Raw genomic sequence first — 27,325 nt, forward strand, 5'->3', positions numbered from 1 at the left:
GCACAATTAGGACTTCTAGACAAAGTTCGTGCATTCAAAGGGTTGGTTGTCTGTTATATGTTGCTTAACATAATATCCTTTGGTGTTAGAGTATCGCATCCCATTAAATACCGATGATGCTCTGGATTCTCTAGATGATCAGTTAATAAATAATATACAATATCTGTTTTAATTAGTTAAAATTGTTCAACAAATATTAAAATACATTACAAATGAATTTAATTTTAATGAAACATTTTCAATTATGAAACAAACATTTAATAAATATGAAACATATTAAGCCAGAAGACAAATACCTACTCATATATTCTTTGAAAAGTTTTCAACAAATTAAATCGTCATTTAACATCTGCATCAGAAGGAGACATGTTTGCTGAAAAAAATTGAATCAAAAATATTTATCTCTCCATCTTTGTCTTGAAGTCCAAATTGTGCATGGTAATGAGTTGCGCCTGTTTTTGGCCAAGGCATTAGTAGTATTAGCAGCAGTAGGAACCATTTTTAACGTCTTTAGTTATGACGCACTTTTATGCCAAGATTCATACCTATCACATCCCCGACGACTAGCGAATGCGCTACGTGTTGAGCAATGGTAGCGGGTAAATATTTAGAAAAGACGATTATAATTATGTTAAACTGTTCATTTGACTTCTGTTTAGAATCAGTGGGACTCTCCAGGTAATATGTACTTCTGGAGCCTGGCTTACCTGTAATCAGTTATTCTGGGGTAAAAATCTGCCCTAAAAAGCTTATTCTTAATGTTATTTATTATGTAGAGTTTATTTACTACCCCCCCCCCCCCCTCCTGTTTAGCTTTATTCTAACCTTTTCAATGATTATTAAAAAAATTAATAATTTAATTCTTTGTTTACCATTTTAGAAACTACACCCTTTCCATGATATTAATTTGATGTTTAATTTTAGATCCAATTAAGAGACTCTCAACTTAAATAGTTTCTGCGGAATTTAATAATTTCATTTTCTTTTCTTCGCCTTTAATCATCAAATTTTATACCCAAAGTTTAATTAAAATTTTACGTTTATTCTGTATAAAGATATTCATTAATATGAAATTATAAGTATGATTATTTATAAGTATTTACAATTTTAGAATATAGATTTTCTATTTGTTGCTCCAGGCTTTAGGAATTTCAGTGGTCCCTCCTAATGGTTTTTGACCACAAAAAAACTTTTTGATTATTGTTCGCCTAACAATATATGATTTTGTCCTTGTTTCCATAAGATTAATTTGATCCACAATTGCAAAATAATCAAGGTCTTCTTTTGCAAATATAAAAAAAATTGTATAGTCAGCGATTTGAGATTGACAAAGTAAGGATTATGACTTGTACAGTACGTACACTGTACATATTAGTATTTTACATTTTTTTAAATTCTCTTTTATATAGTATTTGAGCGTATATAAAAATATCCATATAGAATAACAGGGCTCGGCACACTAAAAATCAGTGAGTGTGATGTAATAACGAAGAGCTTTCATGAGACAGCGTGTCAAGTTATACTTGAACGTGGAACTTGAGCTGACCTTCAAAAATTAAAAGCATAAATATATGTTTAAATTGTAAGCTTAGTCGTGCCTGGAGAAGAACATCCAGTAATTAATATATTATATTATTAATTATGTTACTAGATTAACTTGATGAAAGACAAAATAAACAAAACAATATGTATTTTCAATTTATTATATCTAAAACTGAATGCTTCACATATTTGACAAGAATTATAATAATCATATTAATTCATAATAAATTATATTCACTAATATTACTTAGAAATAGAGGGAAAAATAATAAATTTAAAAATTGTACAATTTCATTTATTTTTTAATTTTTATATTGAAGAATGTGGAAAAAGGTGTATAAAGAAAACTGAATGAATTTTCATATAGATACAATCTCACTTGAGAGACATATATAATCAATAAGAAATTTAGCAAGAAAACAAGAAAATAGAAAAATTAAACTTAAATTGTTCGATGATATGTCTCTTGATGAGAAAAACAACCATTCAAATTTCTTTCACCTTTTTAAAACAAAAAAATTAAAAAGCATATCTTTTCTCTTTACTTTCCCCTATATTTCTGATAATTAATAAAAAATGAAAAACAGTTATTAATTGATGGACAGTAATAAAATGCCATTTCTCGAAGTCGTACGCAGTCATACGCAATGTTGGAAGGGTAGATAATCTTGCAAGCATCGCTTTTATCTTATAGAGAAAATCGGTAAACCAAATCGCGAAAATTGAGATCAGAAATTTGCGTCCCCCTTCCAACAATGCGTATTTCCGCGTACGATTTCGAGAAATAGCATTTTATTACTGACCATCTATTATTAATTTCAATTATACTATACACTCTGGGGCACTATCTGTACAGGCATCAGGTACTTTTTCTCTACAAATTATATTACAATGTGTTTTTTTCCAATATTTTCTTAATTTTTTACCTGCGGATGAACTACTTAAGAAAGGGGAGAGGTACTTCAATAAATTTTTGTTAATAAATCATTTAAAATTTTTTTTTTTGTAATTTTTTTCATGGAAAATTTAGCTACCCTCACAAAGTCATTAAAAAAGACCTATGTAAAGCTTCATGGCTAAAGAGAACATAATAGTTCCTGTGTTTAGATAGATATATACAGTACACAATGGTAGATGTTCTATTTGTTTTATATTATGACTTGAAACTTATATTTACTCTTTAAGTCTTAAAAGATATCACTGTTCAGTCTAGCTTTGACTTGAACTGTTTTCACTATGCTAGTTTAACCTAATATTCAGTTAATAACAACCAAATTTGTATTGATTATATCACTATTAATTAAATCATATATTTTTGAAATCAACTAAAAACGAGTTGCCTATTTCTTCCCTAATTTCCGATGTTGTGCAGCAGATAACTCAACTATTTTCAGCTACTCCGGTCAAAGGGAAAAGCGATATAATGTATAAACGATTTATAAATTATACATTCAAAATTTATATTTTTCAATTTTTTTTTTTTGAAGTTTGAAGCTTTTTTAGCATGTAGTAAATATTGAGATAGGATGAGGAATCTATGTACACAATCGGCAATTAAAATTCAGCTGACCATTTTTGATTATTTATACATGTATACAAAGCCAACAGTCAAAGATTTTAAAATATAACAGCTTTCCATTGCTCTCTGTTCTGTGTTTTATGACCGTATTTACTCTTGTTTCATAACAAAAATCTGTATGGTAGCATGAAGGCAGGGGGCATTGGGCTTTTTACACTAGTCTCCACAAGGTTTAATGATAAAGTTTTCTTATTCGTTTGCTTAACAACTTTGGGGTCTCTACTGAATTTTCATTGGTTGATTCATAAAGTTAAGTGTTCAAGCGTTTCAACCACTTATACCAATCTAAAGAAGGAGAAAATTTGTGTAAAATCAATGGGGATGCTCATCAATTTATCGGCTATTGTCTTATCCCTTTAGATCCCAGATATGGTAGCCTAAACCTATACCTAGTATATCCTCCTGGGAAAAGGAAAACTTACTTAATCAACATTACATTCTTCCCAGGGAAGGTGGGGATAATTGTTGTGTAATTCATTAGTAACTTTTCATTTGTCCCAAAATTTAATAAACGAATTTATTTTTAAAAGATTGATTAATCGTTTATTGACCCATCCCTGAATCCCTGCATTCTGGGCTTTGTTTACCTTTACCAAACAAACATTACATAAAAACAACCAAAATTACCGTTTATCTAAAATCAACTTGACTTTTTAGGAAAAGTTCGTAAAATCAGAGCTAGAAAAAAAACTACCTAAAAGATTTTCTTAAAAAAGCAATTGTTTCGAAATGTGTGTTTATTAATGTAAATTAATTATATAAAAAACAAGAATTACAACACCCATAAAAGCGAAGCTCTAAAACGGTAGAACAAATGGACATTAACACTTGTATAGTGTCAGAACTGAATAATCAAAATATAAATAAATAAGAGTCAAAGCAAAATAGTGAGTAAATTTGTTGAAATTTTTTTTGATACAGGATAATGTTTATGGACATACTTACATTTTTAGGACTTGATTATAGAGTTGCTTTGTTTATAATATTGTACTATATTGTCCCAGAAATCAGAATACCAAAAATCAAAACAGTCGGAAAATCTAAAACTAGATTATCATAAATCCTAATTGTTTAATTTCAAAAATATTATAATCTTGCAAAAAAAATATGAAAAGACATATGAAAAGACACAATTGTATAACAAAACAGTTTATTTAATACTTTGTTTTAAGGTTGTTCAAAAGTCTTTTTTTAATGTCAAGTATGAAGGAGAAATGTTTGATTTAGGCCCAAAGAGCAGAAATTTCATCTATTTTTCGGGGAATGTTAAATCATTGAACAACCAAAGTATTCAAAAACTTCAGACCTTAAACGAATTCATTCTATAAAAAAAAACAGATTTAAAGAAAATCATAAAAGAAGAAAGAAATTCCTTTGAATTCCTTTATCTACCAATAAACAAATACCAACAATTGGTTCAAAGCAATTCTTTAAATTTTGGTTTCTAAATTAAAATCGAATTGTTATACAACTGTCCTTTTACATTTTGATAATAAATGTAAAAAACTTTAATTTATCCTTATTCTTTAGGGGCCATGCAGTAGAGCGTTTAGCCTATTGCAAAATAAGGGGGGGGGGGTTAAATACTAATTACAACCTTCCTGCATCATTTTACAAGAGTGTACATTAGGGCGGGTTCATATCGGAATTAGACAAAGAGGGGATATGCAACAGATAGAATTAACCTTAAAAACATTTCTGACCGAAAAAGAATTTAAAAAATGGAGTTTTAGAACGCAACCACTAAAAAATATATTTCATTACTTATTAATATGCAAAGACGAAATTCAAAATTTTTTTTTGAATCAGAACTATGGCTTCATGGTGCTCCCTGGAAAGGCCTTGAGGAGCTGAATCAGGAACTTTTGTCCGTTTTAAAATATCTCGTTCCTAGCCTTAGAAATCACTAAAAAAAACACAATTTTTAAAGGTTTATTGAGAATTGTCTAATTTGTAGAGGTTTTTTAGATTTTCTCAGGCTAGGAACGAGATTTTTTGAAACGGTCAAAAGTTCCTGATTCTACTCCTCAATGCCTTTCCTGGGAGCACCATGAAGCCATAGTTCTGATTAAAAAAAATTTGACTCCCATTTACAACTAGCTATACAATTGAATGTCTGGTCGTAAGCGGTTTTAAGACTTAGGATAAATTTTAAATCATCCAGATGTGTATTATACTCATACAAATCATTTGCAGATCTCCGCTTTGGCCTCAGAAAAAAAAGTTCAAAATCGACCCACCCTAGTGTACATCACTTTTAAATTTAAAGGAGATGTGAAAAAAATTCTAGAGGCGCCTCAATTCCTCCTCCCCCTTTCCTTTATTTTGAAATAAATTGAAAATAAGGGGGGGGGGGGAGAGGTAGTTTTTTTCCTCTGTCTAACGCCTATGTTTTATGCATGGAGCCCTAACCCTTTGAGGCTTCCTAGTGCAAATACACTCTAACCTAACTTGATCTAGAATAGTAAACAATCAAACGAACAACTCTCCCAATTTCAATGTATTTTAAATTAACTGGAGAGGGGTTCCGTGCTCAACAATATCACAACATCTCTGTAATGAGCAACTCTTAAAATATACAAGGGACAATGGGACGTTTATTTTACAATAGTCTACAAAGTTTTATAATAACGTTGTCTTATTCGTTGGCTTAATAACTTTGGGGACTTTAATCAATTTGATTGGTTGGTTCAATAAGTTGAGTTTTTAAACTTTTCAAACAACTAATTTGGATATACAAAAGAAGTAATTTTGTGTATCAACATTGGGAATGTACATTATTTTAACGGCCATTGTCTTGTCCATCTAGATCCCTGGTTAAAATATCTCATTAGGTGTCCATAACAAAGGGTGTCCATCCAATCAAAACAGTTAAACTCAAGAGTAGTATAAAAAAAACTACCACCTGCGCTATTTTAGGTTTAAACTGTTTTTAACCTATCTTTCAAAGGTATATCTATACTAGAATACATTATTTATGAAGCAAAATACTCTAAAAGCTAAGAGTTTTACCCCAAAATAAAAAAAAACCTTAAGATCTGTGAAACTTTCTCAATCCATAGTAAAAACTAAACTTTAAAATCCCCCCAAAAAGTTATTTTGGAGCCTATTCTTATTTTTAGCTCTGCAGTATGATTCTACTGGTGTCAAAGTATATTTTTGATATCCTTTTTAAAATAGGTTAAAACAGTTTTAAAGAAGAAAAAGGAGGAAAAATTGGCGGGGAGTAGATGATTTATAGTATGATACATCTTGGTAGGGTGAAGTAGCCCTCCCCATTCAGTAAGAATGACTTATAATTAGCTTTTTCTGTGAGGTACATAAATTGTTTTGGACTTTTGGACCAATGTGAATTATGACTGTTTTTTTTTGCTGTTTTATATTCTATATTATTTCCAGAGGTATGGAGACAATTTTAATTCTGCAACAATTGTGTAATTTTTACCAGGGAGGGAGGGGACATTGTGCTGTTTATTATACTAGTCCACAAAGTTTTATGATAACTTTTCTTATTTATTGGCTTAACTTCTTTGATTGGATGGTTTATTAAGACCAAACGTTTTAAACACTAACTGTACAGAATGGGTAATTTTGTGTATCATCATTGGGGATGCACATCAATTTATCGGCCATTGTCTTATCCCTTTAGATCTCTGAATTTTTACAACAGAATAATTTCATCAAATTTAATATATTTAGATATTTTAATGAAACAGCTGTCTACCGAAGGAATAAATAGAGTATTTCAATACTAGAGCTAATCTATAACCCTATCTTTATAAAACTCCATTAATCATATTATTTTCGTTTTTATGGATATTATTACAAGGATCTAAATGGATTAGAAAATGGCAGATATATTAATGTACATCCCCAATGATTACACGCAAAGTTACCCCTTCTGTGCATTGCAATTAGTGGTTGAAACGTTTGGATACTCAATTTGATGAACCAACCAATCAAAATTAAATAAGTCCCCAAAGTTGTATTTTATTCTTTGAGAACTAAAGAATCAAAGTATCAAACTATTAATCTCGTAGCTATCACATTATGGAAGGGGGGAATAAAGGGTTGAAGATTGATTGTTAAATTAAAACACATTGTAATTATTTTCCTGGATTTGATTAACATCCTTTTCTCTTCCTTTAATCGCTTTTCTCGAGATATTAAGTGTTTCTAAAAAATATATAACATAAACATAGTTAGGTAGATAGATAGATAGATAGATAGATAGATAGATAGATAGATAGATAGATAGATAGATAGATAGATAGATAGATAGATAGATAGATAGATAGATAGACAGACAGATAGATAGATAGATAGATAGATAGATAAATAGATAGATAGATAGATAGATAGATAGAAATATAGATACATAGATAGAAGGACAAATATCAAGTGTTCTGAAACACAATACTTTATTCAAAACTTACAAGATCAACTTTAAGTTCCTCAAAAGTTTTAACCATTTTTTTGTTGTAAAATATGAAGGGAAATTATTCCAAAGTGTAAGTTATCTACTTTCAAATTGAAATGAGTTGTTGATGAAATACTTTTAGTCTTTTCTTTCAAGACATTTCATTTTCCTCATAGCTAATAATAATATAAGCGTGAATGACCTTAAATGTCGTCTCATTTTTACTTAGTAACAAGTAAATGGAATCTTAAGGGATGGGACAAAGGACGATAAATTGATGTACATACATAAGTATAATATATGATTAACCCTCCTTTAGATTAACATTATTAGTGGAAAAGTTTACATACTACATTAGTTTGTAGAACACAATCAAGATTTTCTAAAATTCCCAACTTTTTAAAGCTAACGAATGAGATCTTGTGTATATAGTAAAATTAAGAGTTCAATGTTCCTACTCACCCTCTAGCTAACCCAGATAAATAAGTTCTTGTATAATATTGTATAAATTAGAGGAGACACTTGCATAATGTATAATTATAATGACAGTAATAAGGACAAGAACAAGTAGGATCCTAAGTACTGGAGAGAAATATTTAGTGTTAAGATTAGTTATTTATTGCATTATAGACAGCTTCCGCGAATTTTGAAATAAAATAATATAATATTTAAACCAGTTCTATTAGATCCGAGGGGTCGAAAGCCCGGGCTAACAAACTGGTATAAATATTATGATTTTTATTTTAGTATTTTTTGAAAATTATCTGTGATAGGATGCTATACATGATTTTTCAGTATGGCTGAGAACCGATTCTTATCCTGAGGATTAAAAAAACAATTTGAAGCTTTTTACGTCTCTGTGAAATTGGTAAGATTTTTAAAAAACACTACTTCTTTATTTTTACCTAATATATCAGACTGTTAAAAAAAATGTATAATATTGTGGTACTAATTAGGTAAAGTACATTCATACATTAATTTATAATCAAGCCATAGTTAGTACGACAAGTAGTCTAAAATACAGTATGTATCATATATTCTTAATTTGGGCATATGGGTGTGTGTTTCTAGCTTTCTGGGAATCTTGATATTGGTTTAACAGGATTTAGACTATTTAAAGTTATTATAGAACAACCCAATCAATTCTTAGTAAAAGTAACAGGGTGTCTATCTGTCCGTATGGTTTTTCTATACAGTCAAGTTCTTATAGGTCCAGGAAAATTCAAGTTTTACAACTTTATATACTTTAAAAGAAATAATTAAAGTTCTGAAGTGTGTCAAGTAGTTTCAAAGATCATAATAAACTTATTTCAAGGCATAATTCCAAAAAAGGCTACTAAAATACTGGTATATTTTCATATCTTGAAACACGTATAAATTTCTGTTAACATATAGTACCGCATTTTGCTAGATGTAAAATTGTAAAAAAAAGTATATATATGTATTTTAAATGTATATGTAAATATATAAATATATTACAATATATTCTTAAAAACATTCGTTGTTAAATACAGAGGCCATATAAATTTTTTAAGTAAGTACTAAATATAATTAATAAGTAGCTAATTTTCCTTAGTGGTAAATTTAGCCAAAACTTAGTCATTCTTTATAATCAATACTAAAATACACAGTGTTCTTCTAAAATTTATATTTAATTTATTTTAAATTTGTTATCAATAGGTTTGCTTACCCTAGGTACAGACCATGAGAGACTTCCTAATACAACTAGAACTATCAAGGCTAGATACAGTATTGACATCACCTAAAAGAAAGTGATATTTAATATAAAAGAATATTAGAAGCATAAAAATAAAAATTCAGCAATCTATCTGAAATAGTATTAAATAAAATAGCATTTTCTCTGTTTTCACCTATACCCCTGGGGTTTAACCATTAGACTGACAAATAAGTTTAATGTACATTATTAACAGGAATTTTACAAAAACAAATTCTTAATAAAATGTAAAAATACGACAGTTGTTTTACAAATAGACTGACAATTGTAAAGATGCTACGCATCCAAAAATGAAATTCAAGACTTTCCATTTTTTCTCCAATCTTCTATTTGCACGTTTTACGGATTAAAGTTAATTCCAGCCACAAATTTGTTTTATCATGTTGGGGACAGAACAACTTGGAAGGGAAAAGTATTTCTATTTGAACAGGCAAAGATTTATAGAAACACATTAAGAAAATGAATATAGAATATAAGTAGATATTATAGGGGAAATATTGTCCACAGTATTGGTTGCTAACATAGAACTTATTTCTTGGTCAGTTCGTTTATCAAATATGAGGAGAGGAAATGGGGTAAAGGGAGTAGATGTGTGGGCATCGTTATTTCAGCCCGCTGCGAGGTTCACTTTATTAGAGTACTTTAAAATCTGGTGTAACATCCATGTAATAATATTCAGTTATACGAAAATAGAGTTTATAAAACAATTGAGATACATAAAGTCTCTGAAAGAAAATCTTATTGTTTTTTTTACATGATATCCTTATACTAAAGTAACAGGATGTTTGTTTGTCTTTGTGTGTATCTGTGTGTGTATCTGTGTGACTGTGTGTCTGTACCGAAGGATCTCGCTAACCGCTGAACCGATTGGGTTCTCCTTAACAGGGTAGATTCTCATATGTCCCGGAAAAGTTTTTAACTATTTTGGGGGAGGGTACCACCACCCTCCCAAGAGAAATCACAATAAGATCGTAAATTTTTTAATATTTTCGCCGCATAGTGTCGCTGGCGTAGTCGCGCTGCGTAGAAGCATGAATTTAAGAGCTGATAACATAGACAAATTATTTCTCAAATTAGATATTTAAAATAGATTAAAAACATTTAAATGCCACTAGAGGCCTCTAGGGGCGTAGCCTCTAGTTTATAATATTTTATGTTGAAAATTTTACATTAAATACAGCATGACCCTCGAAAAAGTATTTTTAAGCATCTGCAGCCCTTATTTCTCAATGAATTATTAAAAAATGCATATGTCCTTGTTCTCTATAGTATTCCACGTAAGTAGATATAAAAATATTTTTTTTACCTCCATTAACACCGGAGATTTTTAGTGCTAAAGTTTTGAAAAAGTGACTGAGGAAAAAGTAACTTTTAACATGAAATGACTTTTTAGCAAAATTAAGCTGGAAATCCTTTTATTTTTGTTACTAGCAGAAACTTTATACAAAAATGAAATAAAAAATTTAGTTTTTGAGTAAAAAGCATTTTTTTACACATATTTTTTGAGTCTTTTTAGTTTAATGATATTTTGAAAAACTTACTTTTTAGGCAAAATTGTTTAAGATTAAAAAACCAAATAAATCTCTATGAATATAGCAGGAAAATTGTTTTTGTTTCACAATCCTAACTTTAATAACAAAAAAGTTATAAAGAAAATAAAAATAAACATAATGATTTTTTAGTCTAAAAAGCTTAATTTACCCCCTATTAAATAATTGAGATGTCAGAAAAGTAGGCGGAGCAACTGTCATAATTAATCCTTTTCTTTAATTAAGGGTTAATAAATAACCTAAAATTTGCAAATAATCAATTCATTCAGTAGTATTTTTTGCCATTAAAAATTTATATTTTTTGGTGGAATAAAAAAGAAATATTTAGTTAACTTGTTTTTCTTTGTGTCTCATTATTCAGTTGCCAGAAAAACATAATGTAACCATCCAAAAAATAAGAGAAACAAAAAAAAAATCTTTTTCTCAGTCACTTTTTCAAAACTTTAGCTCTAAAAATCTCCGGTGTTAATGGAGGTAAAAAAAATATTTTTATATCTACTTACGTGGAATACTATGGAGAACAAGGACATATGCATTTTTTAATAATTCATTGAGAAATAAGGGCTGCAGATGCTTAAAAATACTTTTTCGAGGGTCATGCTGTACATACAGACACATTAGCTAATTATTAGGCAGCCTCGCAAATGAAAATCTTACCATAATATAAATGAAGGAGCCCTCAGCTCCCAAAGAAACCCCTCCCCCTCCTTTTCTCATTGTGTGTTCTGAAACTTTATTATGCTATATTTTAAATTCATTTAGTCTGTCTGTCTGTCAGTGTGTCTGTCTGTAATAGGAAAATGTCATTACTAAATACAAATTAAACCATGTTTATATATATAAAAGTATGGTAGTGGCAAAGCAAGGCATGTCCTAGTCATATAGAGAAAATGTTCGTCTAATAAAAATGATGGTTTGTACCTGACGTCGGTCCGTCGGTCATGCTAAAAAATATAAACATATTTAGTTTGAATGCTTTGTGATTTTCTCTTATTTTCCATTTTAACAAATCCTTCTTTCATTTTCTCTTTTTTAATGACTACTAAAAATTTGTACATGAATGATTCGCTACTTAATGCTGTCATCCTTATTTAATTGGCTGTTTAACGAATCTTAGTCAGTTTAATTTCATATTTGAAGAATACCTTCTCCCTCCTTACAATTCATATAAAATGCACGTTAAACAAATTCTTCTTTTTATTTTTTTGATGTTCATTGAAATTAACAAGGGCATAAGAATACACAAAATTCTTTCTTTTTTGTTTTAAACACTTGTTGTAAAATTTAGTTTATGTTTTCCTTTAGAATTTATGAAAGAATTTTATTTTAAACTCGGGATTTATTTTGTTATAGCCAAGGCTTTAAAGTGGACCTCTTCACATCCAGGTATACATTTAAGTTTTTCCTAATTTCTAAAACTTGGATCACATATTTTTTTTGGCATAAAAATTTAATGTATCAAAACCTAATAAACTGAGAGATTTTTTGTGGGGTTCAACAACTGAAAATGGAACTAAAATTACCTTAAGATACTAAACAAATATCAGAGGTATAACTACTTGGATCCAGTGTAGTAGCAACTTCGCTGTGTTATTATTTCCGACTCTATTAGCTGATATTCAAAGACCCAATTTTAATTCGGCACTGGTCCCACCCCTTAAAACCCTTACCTCTCTATTGTTTTTCTGTAATGATGATGTAAATAGAGGAAGGAAAAGGGTTTCTAAGATTTTGAAGGGGAAATTACTAAAAGTTGCATCAGATTTTAGAGCTGAATTGTGTCAGATTTAGATATATGTGTTAGTGTTGGTAGTTTTCTAGAAAATAAAGAAAAGTAAATAAGAAAACAGGACAGAAAAGAGCTTTAGGAATATAAAATCAATTGTTTACCTTTGAATTTGAATATTACTTTTTAGATACAACCTTTCTTTAAAAAAAAACAACCATTTAGAAATCTTTGATTTTTTTATTTAATACAATCTAAGACATTATGATGTAAGTCAAAGAGGGTTAAAAATTACGATTCCTGTTTAATTAACCTTGGCGTTATATTGCTCTAAACCAATTATGAAAATATTTTGAAATGGGAATATTAAACTAGCAAGTTTTCTGATAAATTCAAAGATAATAGAATTGGTCATTTGCCTATACTTTTATCTTAGAATGACGTTATATATATGTGTTAGTGTAGGATTTTGTAAACCTAAGATTGTATTCACATTTTGCTTATCTTAAACCAAAAGGATTTAAGTTATCTTTTCTTTTCACAAACATTTAAATATGTACAATTCTTTGAAAAATAATGAATAGCACATGAACAGCATTTACATTTCTAGAATGGTTTTAAAATTAGGGAGATATTATGCAAAGATGTTTTAAAATTCTGCCTTCTTATATCCCCCCCAAAAATTAAATAAAAAAGATATTGATTTTGAAAGTTGTATCTAATCAAAGTGCATGTTGAGATCTAAGAGTAATCCCCTATTAAAAAAAACGATTGAAAACAATTCAAAAGAGTACTTTAATCATATGCAAGTTGCACTAATCCTGCAGGACTAAACGTGGTGCTCTAACCCTTTGGGGATGCCTAGTAACCAAAAGATCCTAACCAAAACTGACCTAAAGTAATAAACAAAATAACAAAAAAAAACACCTTATTTTCAATTTATTTTAAAATAAAGGGGATGCTTAACAAGTTACTCTGTGTTAAAGCACTAAATTAAAGTCTTGAGACTTTATTTCAAAAATAAATCTGTGTGATACTTTTTCTCTGTAATGACCTAAATACCTTTTACAGGATTACTTCAAGATTTTGAAATTCAAACCTTTTGGTAATATAAATTCTTGGTTACAGTCAAAATCATAAAAAAATATATTTTCACTCTAAAATACATATTGGATGGAATGTATAAAATATAAATCAATTTTCTATTTCAAATAGAGATAGAAAGGTTATATTTTAAACTTTTTCTACAAATTTTAATTATATCATAAATTTTGAAACTAAATATATTTTTTCTATGGAAAAAGTATCAAATATCAAATTAGTATATGTAGAAAATACACTGTGACTGTTAAAATTATGAACAATATAAAAAAATTAAAAATGGTTGACTATACTTTTAAACTATTTCTTTCCTTATTTGTATAAAAAGAAAATCTTAATTATTATTTTTTATGAGGAAATTTGCTGCAAAGGTTAGAAATGTTAGGAATTGGTGAAAGTTGTTACAAAAGATGTTTTATTTTCATGTTGCAACATTGTTAATGAAATGTGCAGGTTAATCTTTAAAACAACCAAGAAAAATTATGATATTTAGTGTAGAATTTCAAAAAAGCTGATAAAATTTATACATATATAATACTATATTTACTTTCACTTCTGTTTTAGAATTGAGTCATAAGAATCTCATTTAATAACTAATACTTTTTAAAAATTGTTTTCAATATCAAAATATAAAGTGTTATTATAAAGCAAAATAAGTGTAATATTTTGGCCAAAGAACAGGTGCTGGTTGTAACAATGCAAAACTTGATCAAGATTTGATAACTGATGGAGACACTAATCATCTTTAATTAGTCATAGAATACAAATTTCATTATATTTTAAAATTTTTAAAAAACTGCAAAAGAAATATTTGGCAAATCCAATATAATGCTAACAAATTGGCATTAATTTACTTTGGGGCAAACCTGTAGAAACTCTTAAGTGCATCCAATAGACTTCCCTTTCCTTATCCCATGCCCAACAAATTTATTTCTTCTAGATTATCCCTGTAGTAAAAAAGGCAGTGTTAACCAAAACCTTTTATTCTATTCTATTTTAAAAATTTATCCCTCGTGAGAAGGATGGTATAGAAACAAAGATTGACAAATGCAATACTGAATAATGCAAAACATTTACAAATCCTTTTACATTTGTAAACTATCTTTTACTTTGTAATAGATACAGTTGGAAATTTATGTGTAGTAATTTTAAAAAATCTTATTAGATCCTTAGCGTTAAATAATTCTTCTTATATTAAAATAATCACTCAAAAGGTAAACATTTTCACACACTTTTTTTATTGTAGCAGTGGTACTCATTAAGAAGATAAACCTTGAAGAGATCTTCTTATTAGCTAAAACACCTATGCAAGATGCTAAATTGTTTCCAGTTAACACAGGCAGATTTGATTGTGAAGAAGTCAACAATAAAATCTCACAGTCTTTTCAAGCCTTGTTTTGTCTATCTTGCTAAGACTAAGAAGAAACTACCATATCTCATTGGTTTTTGACATATAACTTTTATAAGTAACTTTTATTTTGCTATTGAAAAATTGATACACTACTGTCTGAACCTAGAAATGTTTGAAGTAATTAGGTTACTGAGAAACTCCCAATACAAGAGAAACCATTTCAGACATGTATCTGGAAATGTCATTTCTATCCAATTATATGAGAATACAACAGTAATTAGTCCCTCACAGAAATAAAATACAAAAAATATAAAACACTGATTGGCTAAACAGATGTCAAACACAGTTTAAATGAGTGACACCTCTGTTAAGGGCCTTTTTATTTACTTACTAAATCTTGTATATACTATACATCTTTTTTATGGGTCTGTTAGTGATGAAGGTCATTGAAATCTTAGAATTAGAGTTGATGTGGACCCATAAGCAGATGATTTATCCATTCATAATAGGTTTATATTTATCAAGTTTAAATATTATATTAATTTTTGTTTCAATTTCAAATTTTATTTAGATCCTATTTAATTTGCAAATGAATGATAAAACAATTCATTTAAAAACTAAAACTATTTGTTTACCAGACATTATTATTTTTCCTCATTAATACACCTAGGTTAAATAATTCAAAAAGTTTAGATAAATTTGGTAGGTTTTACAATCAAGTGAACTTTAAACTTTTGTATTAAAAGATAAATGTTAGTTAATGTTAATAATTTTATGGAAACCTAAGCCCCATTTGTTAATTGTACCTCAAAAGCTAAATTTAAACTATACTACAATACTTTAAAGGAGTAGTACCATACTTTAAAACATTTTGCAGTATTGTAAAAACATAATTTGGCTGGCTAATACTAAAGTTTGTTGGCTACCTCTAAGTAGGTTGACACCGCTCTGTCAATATTAAATTTATATTTTAGCAGTTATATAAGTCATTTAATACGCTTATGTATTCAATTATGTATTATTTTCTGGGAAAAAGATTAAAATATTAAATCCAACTTAAAATTTATGTAAAATTGTATTTAAGCTTTTTTTACATTTTAATCTTTTTGAGAAAGTCTTTCTGATTAAACAAAAACGTTTTAATCTAATGTTCATCTAAAACATAGGACCATTTGTATAGGGACTATATACAACAAGCAAAACTTATCATATTTGATAAAATTAATTTCTTGTCAAAATTTATTAAATGTTCCTTTTTGTATTTTAAAACAAATCTATCATTTGAAGGAAATAGTAAAGATATTTTTTATGCAAAATTATAATTCGCATAATACAATTTTTAGTATGATAATTTTTATAAAAGATTTGTAATGTAAGTCCCATATAAATATTGAACCATTTGTTGAAGATAACAATTTTCTGCTAGTGTTATATCTCTAACACCCCAGAAAACAGGCAACCATCAAATTTGATATAGGTATAGTAACAAAATTTGCAAGCCCATTGCAACTTTGCGATATTACAAACTGATATATGTTTGCTTTCATCAGGGTTTGTAACCCTTTGGGGATGCCTAGTAACCAAAAGATCCTAACCAAAACTGACCTAAAGTAATAAACAAAATAACAAAAAAACACACCTTATTTTCAATTTATTTTAAAATAAAGGGGATGCTTAACAAGTTACTCTGTGTTAAAGCACTAAATTAAAGTCTTGAGACTTTATTTCAAAAATAAATCTGTGTGATACTTTTTCTCTGTAATGACCTAAATACCTTTTACAGGATTACTTCAAGATTTTGAAATTCAAACCTTTTGGTAATATAAATTCTTGGTTACAGTCAAAATCATAAAAAAATATATTTTCACTCTAAAATACATATTGGATGGAATGTATAAAATATAAATCAATTTTCTATTTCAAATAGAGATAGAAAGGTTATATTTTAAACTTTTTCTACAAATTTTAATTATATCATAAATTTTGAAACTAAATATATTTTTTCTATGGAAAAAGTATCAAATATCAAATTAGTATATGTAGAAAATACACTGTGACTGTTAAAATTATGAACAATATAAAAAAATTAAAAATGGTTGACTATACTTTTAAACTATTTCTTTCCTTATTTGTATAAAAAGAAAATCTTAATTATTATTTTTTATGAGGAAATTTGCTGCAAAGGTTAGAAATGTTAGGAATTGGTGAAAGTTGTTACAAAAGATGTTTTATTTTCATGTTGCAACATTGTTAATGAAATGTGCAGGTTAATCTTTAAAACAACCAAGAAAAATTATGATATTTAGTGTAGAATTTCAAAAAAGCTGATAAAATTTATACATATATAATACTATATTTACTTTCACTTCTGTTTTAGAATTGAGTCATAAGAATCTCATTTAATAACTAATACTTTTTAAAAATTGTTTTCAATATCAAAATATAAAGTGTTATTATAAAGCAAAATAAGTGTAATATTTTGGCCAAAGAACAGGTGCTGGTTGTAACAATGCAAAACTTGATCAAGATTTGATAACTGATGGAGACACTAATCATCTTTAATTAGTCATAGAATACAAATTTCATTATATTTTAAAAATTTTAAAAAACTGCAAAAGAAATATTTGGCAAATCCAATATAATGCTAACAAATTGGCATTAATTTACTTTGGGGCAAACCTGTAGAAACTCTTAAGTGCATCCAATAGACTTCCCTTTCCTTATCCCATGCCCAACAAATTTATTTCTTCTAGATTATCCCTGTAGTAAAAAAGGCAGTGTTAACCAAAACCTTTTATTCTATTCTATTTTAAAAATTTATCCCTCGTGAGAAGGATGGTATAGAAACAAAGATTGACAAATGCAATACTGAATAATGCAAAACATTTACAAATCCTTTTACATTTGTAAACTATCTTTTACTTTGTAATAGATACAGTTGGAAATTTATGTGTAGTAATTTTAAAAAATCTTATTAGATCCTTAGCGTTAAATAATTCTTCTTATATTAAAATAATCACTCAAAAGGTAAACATTTTCACACACTTTTTTTATTGTAGCAGTGGTACTCATTAAGAAGATAAACCTTGAAGAGATCTTCTTATTAGCTAAAACACCTATACAAGATGCTAAATTGTTTCCAGTTAACACAGGCAGATTTGATTGTGAAGAAGTCAACAATAAAATCTCACAGTCTTTTCAAGCCTTGTTTTGTCTATCTTGCTAAGACTAAGAAGAAACTACCATATCTCATTGGTTTTTGACATATAACTTTTATAAGTAACTTTTATTTTGCTATTGAAAAATTGATACACTACTGTCTGAACCTAGAAATGTTTGAAGTAATTAGGTTACTGAGAAACTCCCAATACAAGAGAAACCATTTCAGACATGTATCTGGAAATGTCATTTCTATCCAATTATATGAGAATACAACAGTAATTAGTCCCTCACAGAAATAAAATACAAAAAATATAAAACACTGATTGGCTAAACAGATGTCAAACACAGTTTAAATGAGTGACACCTCTGTTAAGGGCCTTTTTATTTACTTACTAAATCTTGTATATACTATACATCTTTTTTATGGGTCTGTTAGTGATGAAGGTCATTGAAATCTTAGAATTAGAGTTGATGTGGACCCATAAGCAGATGATTTATCCATTCATAATAGGTTTATATTTATCAAGTTTAAATATTATATTAATTTTTGTTTCAATTTCAAATTTTATTTAGATCCTATTTAATTTGCAAATGAATGATAAAACAATTCATTTAAAAACTAAAACTATTTGTTTACCAGACATTATTATTTTTCCTCATTAATACACCTAGGTTAAATAATTCAAAAAGTTTAGATAAATTTGGTAGGTTTTACAATCAAGTGAACTTTAAACTTTTGTATTAAAAGATAAATGTTAGTTAATGTTAATAATTTTATGGAAACCTAAGCCCCATTTGTTAATTGTACCTCAAAAGCTAAATTTAAACTATACTACAATACTTTAAAGGAGTAGTACCATACTTTAAAACATTTTGCAGTATTGTAAAAACATAATTTGGCTGGCTAATACTAAAGTTTGTTGGCTACCTCTAAGTAGGTTGACACCGCTCTGTCAATATTAAATTTATATTTTAGCAGTTATATAAGTCATTTAATACGCTTATGTATTCAATTATGTATTATTTTCTGGGAAAAAGATTAAAATATTAAATCCAACTTAAAATTTATGTAAAATTGTATTTAAGCTTTTTTTACATTTTAATCTTTTTGAGAAAGTCTTTCTGATTAAACAAAAACGTTTTAATCTAATGTTCATCTAAAACATAGGACCATTTGTATAGGGACTATATACAACAAGCAAAACTTATCATATTTGATAAAATTAATTTCTTGTCAAAATTTATTAAATGTTCCTTTTTGTATTTTAAAACAAATCTATCATTTGAAGGAAATAGTAAAGATATTTTTTATGCAAAATTATAATTCGCATAATACAATTTTTAGTATGATAATTTTTATAAAAGATTTGTAATGTAAGTCCCATATAAATATTGAACCATTTGTTGAAGATAACAATTTTCTGCTAGTGTTATATCTCTAACACCCCAGAAAACAGGCAACCATCAAATTTGATATAGGTATAGTAACAAAATTTGCAAGCCCATTGCAACTTTGCGATATTACAAACTGATATATGTTTGCTTTCATCAGGGTTTGTAACCCTTTGGGGATGCCTAGTAACCAAAAGATCCTAACCAAAACTGACCTAAAGTAATAAACAAAATAACAAAAAAACACACCTTATTTTCAATTTATTTTAAAATAAAGGGGATGCTTAACAAGTTACTCTGTGTTAAAGCACTAAATTAAAGTCTTGAGACTTTATTTCAAAAATAAATCTGTGTGATACTTTTTCTCTGTAATGACCTAAATACCTTTTACAGGATTACTTCAAGATTTTGAAATTCAAACCTTTTGGTAATATAAATTCTTGGTTACAGTCAAAATCATAAAAAAATATATTTTCACTCTAAAATACATATTGGATGGAATGTATAAAATATAAATCAATTTTCTATTTCAAATAGAGATAGAAAGGTTATATTTTAAACTTTTTCTACAAATTTTAATTATATCATAAATTTTGAAACTAAATATATTTTTTCTATGGAAAAAGTATCAAATATCAAATTAGTATATGTAGAAAATACACTGTGACTGTTAAAATTATGAACAATATAAAAAGATTAAAAATGGTTGACTATACTTTTAAACTATTTCTTTCCTTATTTGTATAAAAAGAAAATCTTAATTATTATTTTTTATGAGGAAATTTGCTGCAAAGGTTAGAAATGTTAGGAATTGGTGAAAGTTGTTACAAAAGATGTTTTATTTTCATGTTGCAACATTGTTAATGAAATGTGCAGGTTAATCTTTAAAACAACCAAGAAAAATTATGATATTTAGTGTAGAATTTCAAAAAAGCTGATAAAATTTATACATATATGTTACTATATTTACTTTCACTTCTGTTTTAGAATTGAGTCATAAGAATCTCATTTAATAACTAATACTTTTTAAAAATTGTTTTCAATATCAAAATATAAAGTGTTATTATAAAGCAAAATAAGTGTAATATTTTGGCCAAAGAACAGGTGCTGGTTGTAACAATGCAAAACTTGATCAAGATTTGATAACTGATGGAGACACTAATCATCTTTAATTAGTCATAGAATACAAATTTCATTATATTTTAAAAATTTTAAAAAACTGCAAAAGAAATATTTGGCAAATCCAATATAATGCTAACAAATTGGCATTAATTTACTTTGGGGCAAACCTGTAGAAACTCTTAAGTGCATCCAATAGACTTCCCTTTCCTTATCCCATGCCCAACAAATTTATTTCTTCTAGATTATCCCTGTAGTAAAAAAGGCAGTGTTAACCAAAACCTTTTATTCTATTCTATTTTAAAAATTTATCCCTCGTGAGAAGGATGGTATAGAAACAAAGATTGACAAATGCAATACTGAATAATGCAAAACATTTACAAATCCTTTTACATTTGTAAACTATCTTTTACTTTGTAATAGATACAGTTGGAAATTTATGTGTAGTAATTTTAAAAAATCTTATTAGATCCTTAGCGTTAAATAATTCTTCTTATATTAAAATAATCACTCAAAAGGTAAACATTTTCACACACTTTTTTTATTGTAGCAGTGGTACTCATTAAGAAGATAAACCTTGAAGAGATCTTCTTATTAGCTAAAACACCTATGCAAGATGCTAAATTGTTTCCAGTTAACACAGGCAGATTTGATTGTGAAGAAGTCAACAATAAAATCTCACAGTCTTTTCAAGCCTTGTTTTGTCTATCTTGCTAAGACTAAGAAGAAACTACCATATCTCATTGGTTTTTGACATATAACTTTTATAAGTAACTTTTATTTTGCTATTGAAAAATTGATACACTACTGTCTGAACCTAGAAATGTTTGAAGTAATTAGGTTACTGAGAAACTCCCAATACAAGAGAAACCATTTCAGACATGTATCTGGAAATGTCATTTCTATCCAATTATATGAGAATACAACAGTAATTAGTCCCTCACAGAAATAAAATACAAAAAATATAAAACACTGATTGGCTAAACAGATGTCAAACACAGTTTAAATGAGTGACACCTCTGTTAAGGGCCTTTTTATTTACTTACTAAATCTTGTATATACTATACATCTTTTTTATGGGTCTGTTAGTGATGAAGGTCATTGAAATCTTAGAATTAGAGTTGATGTGGACCCATAAGCAGATGATTTATCCATTCATAATAGGTTTATATTTATCAAGTTTAAATATTATATTAATTTTTGTTTCAATTTCAAATTTTATTTAGATCCTATTTAATTTGCAAATGAATGATAAAACAATTCATTTAAAAACTAAAACTATTTGTTTACCAGACATTATTATTTTTCCTCATTAATACACCTAGGTTAAATAATTCAAAAAGTTTAGATAAATTTGGTAGGTTTTACAATCAAGTGAACTTTAAACTTTTGTATTAAAAGATAAATGTTAGTTAATGTTAATAATTTTATGGAAACCTAAGCCCCATTTGTTAATTGTACCTCAAAAGCTAAATTTAAACTATACTACAATACTTTAAAGGAGTAGTACCATACTTTAAAACATTTTGCAGTATTGTAAAAACATAATTTGGCTGGCTAATACTAAAGTTTGTTGGCTACCTCTAAGTAGGTTGACACCGCTCTGTCAATATTAAATTTATATTTTAGCAGTTATATAAGTCATTTAATACGCTTATGTATTCAATTATGTATTATTTTCTGGGAAAAAGATTAAAATATTAAATCCAACTTAAAATTTATGTAAAATTGTATTTAAGCTTTTTTTACATTTTAATCTTTTTGAGAAAGTCTTTCTGATTAAACAAAAACGTTTTAATCTAATGTTCATCTAAAACATAGGACCATTTGTATAGGGACTATATACAACAAGCAAAACTTATCATATTTGATAAAATTAATTTCTTGTCAAAATTTATTAAATGTTCCTTTTTGTATTTTAAAACAAATCTATCATTTGAAGGAAATAGTAAAGATATTTTTTATGCAAAATTATAATTCGCATAATACAATTTTTAGTATGATAATTTTTATAAAAGATTTGTAATGTAAGTCCCATATAAATATTGAACCATTTGTTGAAGATAACAATTTTCTGCTAGTGTTATATCTCTAACACCCCAGAAAACAAACAACCATCAAATTTGATATGTAGGTATAATAGTAACAAAATTTGCAAACCCATTGCAACTATGCGATATTACAAACTGATATATGTTTGCTTTCATCAGGGTTTGAGGATATGGCGCTAAGAGAAATATTTTTTTTAGTTTTGCAGAAATTCAAAACGTAAATAAACAACTAAAATACATTATTGAATGTTATTGAAAAGTTATTTCAATAATTATTGTAAATCTAAAATTAAAGCTCAAATTGTATCAGTTTCTGATTCTAAATATTTTGCGTGACAAATTGAAAAAAAATTATGTAAGAGTAGATATTAATGAAACTAGGAGGACTATATAACATGCATTAGTAGCAAAGCACAGAAGTACCATTTAGTAAAGTTACAGACAGGTAAAGCCAACCAAACGGACTTAAAGTAAGTTTCATAGTTACTACTTTATTAGAAAGAGTTATATTGTACACTCGCTACTAACGAATATGCAAATAAAAATAATATTCCTAACTGTGGTAATAAAAATATCATTAACCTTTTTCTCGTATTCATTTGAATCCGGTGGATAGGAACCGGTTCTCATCCATACGAAAAAACTATGTCTAGCATCGTATTATATCCACCTTTCTACAAAAATAAAAATGTACAATCATAGGATTAAAACCAGTTTTTTTAGTCCGTGCCTTCGACACATCGGGGCTAAAAAACTGGTTTTAATCTTATAATTGTACATTCTATATCCGCGGAAAGCCGTTTATAATACGATGAAAGAAATAACTATTATTGTATGAAAAGTTATGATTTATAATATTTAATGTACAATCACACCCTAAATATATAAAACTTTGCTTTAATAATGAAATAAAAACAAAAATGAAAAATAAATTTGTTATATAAAAAGAAAAGAAAAAGTTAAAAGGACTCTCCACAGAAAAATCAACTTTAGATTTTTGAAAATCAAACCTGAAATTGTTATTCTCTGTTCAATTTTAGGCATTTTTTGTTTTTGTGGCATTGCGATCGAAGCCCTTTGAAATTTTTTACCTCCTTTAAGTGAATCCTCCCGCCATTAAATTTGTGCTGCTTTAGTGATTTTTAGCTTCTATTTTTGCCGCCGTTGCCGCATTCATCGCCCTTCTCCGCCGCTACTCCGCTGTACGTCGCTTTTTAATACATGCTCCCCTCTCCCTTGTTCAGAAATTAAATGGAGGCTGGGGGTGTTGTGTATAGCTACGTACGCAATGTATAGCGGAGTAGCGGCGGAGAAGGGCGATGAATGCGGCAACTGCGGCAAAAGATGGTTATATTTGGCAGAGGCGAACACAAAATGGAGGCGGCATGATTGTCCAGTCAAGGCTGAGGATAAATCGTAGAGCGGCCGGTTGCAATGGAGCAAATGTTCTTTAGCGGCGAACACATATTGAGTGGAGGAAAGTGTAGTATATATTTTTATAGCGGCAGTACAAATAGGCGGCGGACAAAATTTTCAAAGGGCTTCGATCGCGATGCCACAAAAACAAAAAATGCCTAAAATTGAACAGAGAATAATAGTTTCAGGTTAGATTTTCAAAAATCCAAAGTTGATTTTTCTGTGGAGAGTCCTTTTAAGAGGGTTATGGGGGGAGGGGGTGGGGTTTTCAGACGCTGATGAAAATAAACTATTTTCTTTTTCTCTGTAAATTGAATGTGAGAAATTCTTACACAATTTCTTTTTAAGGTGTAATGGACCTTTACTATACACATTATAACTCAAGATTATTATTATTCATTGACAAATTACTTTACATTTTTTTTATTAACAAAAGCTGCAAAGAAAATCCTTATTATAAAGTAACAGGATGTATGTCTGTGTCAAAGGATCTCGCTAACTGCCGAACCAATATGGTTCTCCTTTACGGTGTAGCTTCTCAAAGTTTTGTTAGCTTTCGTTCTCTTGGTGGTTTCAATCTATTAATTTTTTTTATTTTAATTTCCGCGAAAAGCTATAGATATAATACAAGGCAATAAATAACTAATTCGTTGACGTGGTTATAAAAATTAAAGGGTTAATTTCAATAAATAAAAAAATTGTACGAAATTCTTGCTACTGAGGAGAAATAGATTGTAGATAAAGAGAGAATTATGGTTGGTTCTCCCATCAGATTTAAACAAGGACGGGCAGCCGATAGCACGACCGCAAGCCGAAGCCGCTTGGGTCATCTAAGCCGCGGTTTGCTATTTAGGAAAATTCACAGTCGCAATTGAAGAAAACTGAAGATTTTTCGCTACATCTACAGCTGGAGCTAGGACACTTTTCTTTCAGTCTTCGGAAGAAGGCTGCCGATACCTTGATTTTAAATGTTTCTATCAAAATAAATTTTTCATTTGTCTCAAATAATTGACTTTTTTATTGTCATGACTGCAATAATTTAAGTCTTTGAAAGTAGCGCAACTACTTTATATTTTCGTTCAATATATTTGAAATAGAAAAAGAACAGACATACTGTTTTTTATTTCATCTTTAAAAAGATGCTAGTTTAGTAAAATTGTTTGCTTTACCTATGTGGAAAAAAACACTATTGATGAACAATTATAGAAAATTTTTGCTAAATAATTTCACAGTAGTAATATTTGACAAGGATTACAAAAGCCCTATATAAAAATCAATTCTTAAATTTTAATAATAAGTAAAAATCTATGGGGAAATATGTAATATGTATATGTATGTTATGCAAAACTTAATTTCCCAGGATAAGCTTCTTAACATGAAACCGTTTATGCTATCATTTCCATATATTTCATACTTTTTACAAATATTTACCCTAAACATGAATGGATATATTGATACGTAGCGAAATTTAAGTTTGACAGAATTAATTATTATCTGTAGGATAATTAGTTCCATCTAACTTTTCTGTGCATAGAAAATGGCTCAGTATGTTTAAAGTCATTTTATATTTTTTTTTTATGTAATGAATTATCGGCTACGTTCCAGAAGCATTTAGATACCCTTAAGATGGGGGTAGGAGGAGGTTGGCTTTTAAAATTGACCCATAACCCTATTTACAATGTAAGTTTTACAAAAAAAAGAATAAAAAGTCCTTTTCTGAACCTATAAGAAGCTTTAATGTAAAGGTAAACCATATCGGTTCAGCGGTTGGCAAGATCCTTCGATAAAGACCAAAAAGCTTACTCCTTTATATAATAACAAGGATAACAACATCTATAAAAGCGAAGCTCTAAAACGGAAGGACAAACGTACATTAATACTTGTAAAGTGTCAGAACTGAATAATAAGAATATAAATTTATATAAAAGTCAAACAAAACAAAATTGTGAGTAAATCTGTTGAAAAACTAGTTAAATACAGGAATTGTTTAAGCATATACTTACATTTTTAGGACTTGATTATAAAGATGCTTCGCTCATAACACTGTACTTTGTTGTCCTAGGAATCAGTATTAAAAAATCAGACCAGTCGGATAATTTAATCACATAAAAATTTGTTGCTTAAAAAGTTAAAAATCAACATATTTAAAATGGACTTTCTGGTAACGATTATAGAGTTGCTTTGCTTTTTAACTCGTACCTAACAGCTATAGGAATCATCACGCAAAGTTTGAAATCGATAGAAAAATTCTTACATGCCTAAATTAACGAAAAGAGCTAACCGTTACGGACGGACAGACGAACGGACCGACCCTTATTATAGAAAAGTTTCGTCTTTAAAATTAAATTAAATTTTCAAACAAAAATATCAAAAACTTGTTTTGCAAGTATCATATAGAAATAAAGGCTCAATTCTATTTGTGTCAATTTAGCTTTTATTAGAATGTCTGTGTGGGTTAGACTAGGATATAGGAATATGCACATTGCTTAACTTATACTTTTTCCGGGGGTGGGTTTGGAAAATTTGTCACCCCCTAGGGTTTCCCTGTACTCAGTTTAACCTAACCTAACCTGACCTAGACAATTTGTCACCCCCTAGGGTTTTCCTGTACTCAGTATAACCTAACCTAAACTGACCTAGAAATTTCAAAAACACAAAACTACACCCTTCCCCCCTCCCCATTTACTTCATTTCACAATAAGGGGAAGTGGTATTCCGAATGAATTTTACTAGAGTAATGGATTAGCATAACATGACGTCAATAAATTTCTGCCAAGCGTTTTTTAAATTTATCCCCTATTTTAGAGGCACTATAAAGAACTTATTCAAATATGTGTTTCAGCTTTGGGAAGCTTGAAATAAGTCAGCAAATAATTGGGGATGGATAGGTAAAACATCGATTAAAAGTTATTCTCTCAAATCTATACATTTTATAAACACTTACCTATCCCTATATCCAATATTGTATGTAACCCTATCCATAACACCTGCTACCAGTTCAGTTAGGAGGTTGAATCTATTTTTATAGAAGCAGAAATATAATGTATGATTACGGTGTTGACCCTCTAAAAAACAATATGTATGATTATATTTTCTCTCTCTTGGTAATGATATCATCAAGGCTGATATGATTTTTGCAATCTACCATTTCATTCAATGGATTAAACCTCCCAACTGTAGT

General features: G+C 28.5%; 1 long non-coding RNA gene across 1 annotated transcript; it reads right to left on the reverse strand.

The window, feature by feature from the left end:
• Positions 1 to 1,691: 1,691 nt before the first annotated feature.
• On the reverse strand, positions 1,692 to 11,553 carry LOC145315236 (uncharacterized). Its single transcript, XR_013877990.1, has 4 exons — positions 11,484 to 11,553; positions 9,232 to 9,303; positions 7,236 to 7,297; positions 1,692 to 2,416 (listed from the first exon to the last, which is right to left on the reverse strand). It is a non-coding gene; the product is annotated as an uncharacterized LOC145315236 (long non-coding RNA).
• Between the last annotated feature and the right edge of the window lie 15,772 nt (positions 11,554 to 27,325).

The sequence above is a fragment of the Acartia tonsa genome, chromosome 3 (genome assembly GCF_053477335.1).
Source record: "Acartia tonsa isolate MP-2025a chromosome 3, ASM5347733v1, whole genome shotgun sequence".
Lineage (NCBI taxonomy): Eukaryota > Metazoa > Arthropoda > Copepoda > Calanoida > Acartiidae > Acartia > Acartia tonsa.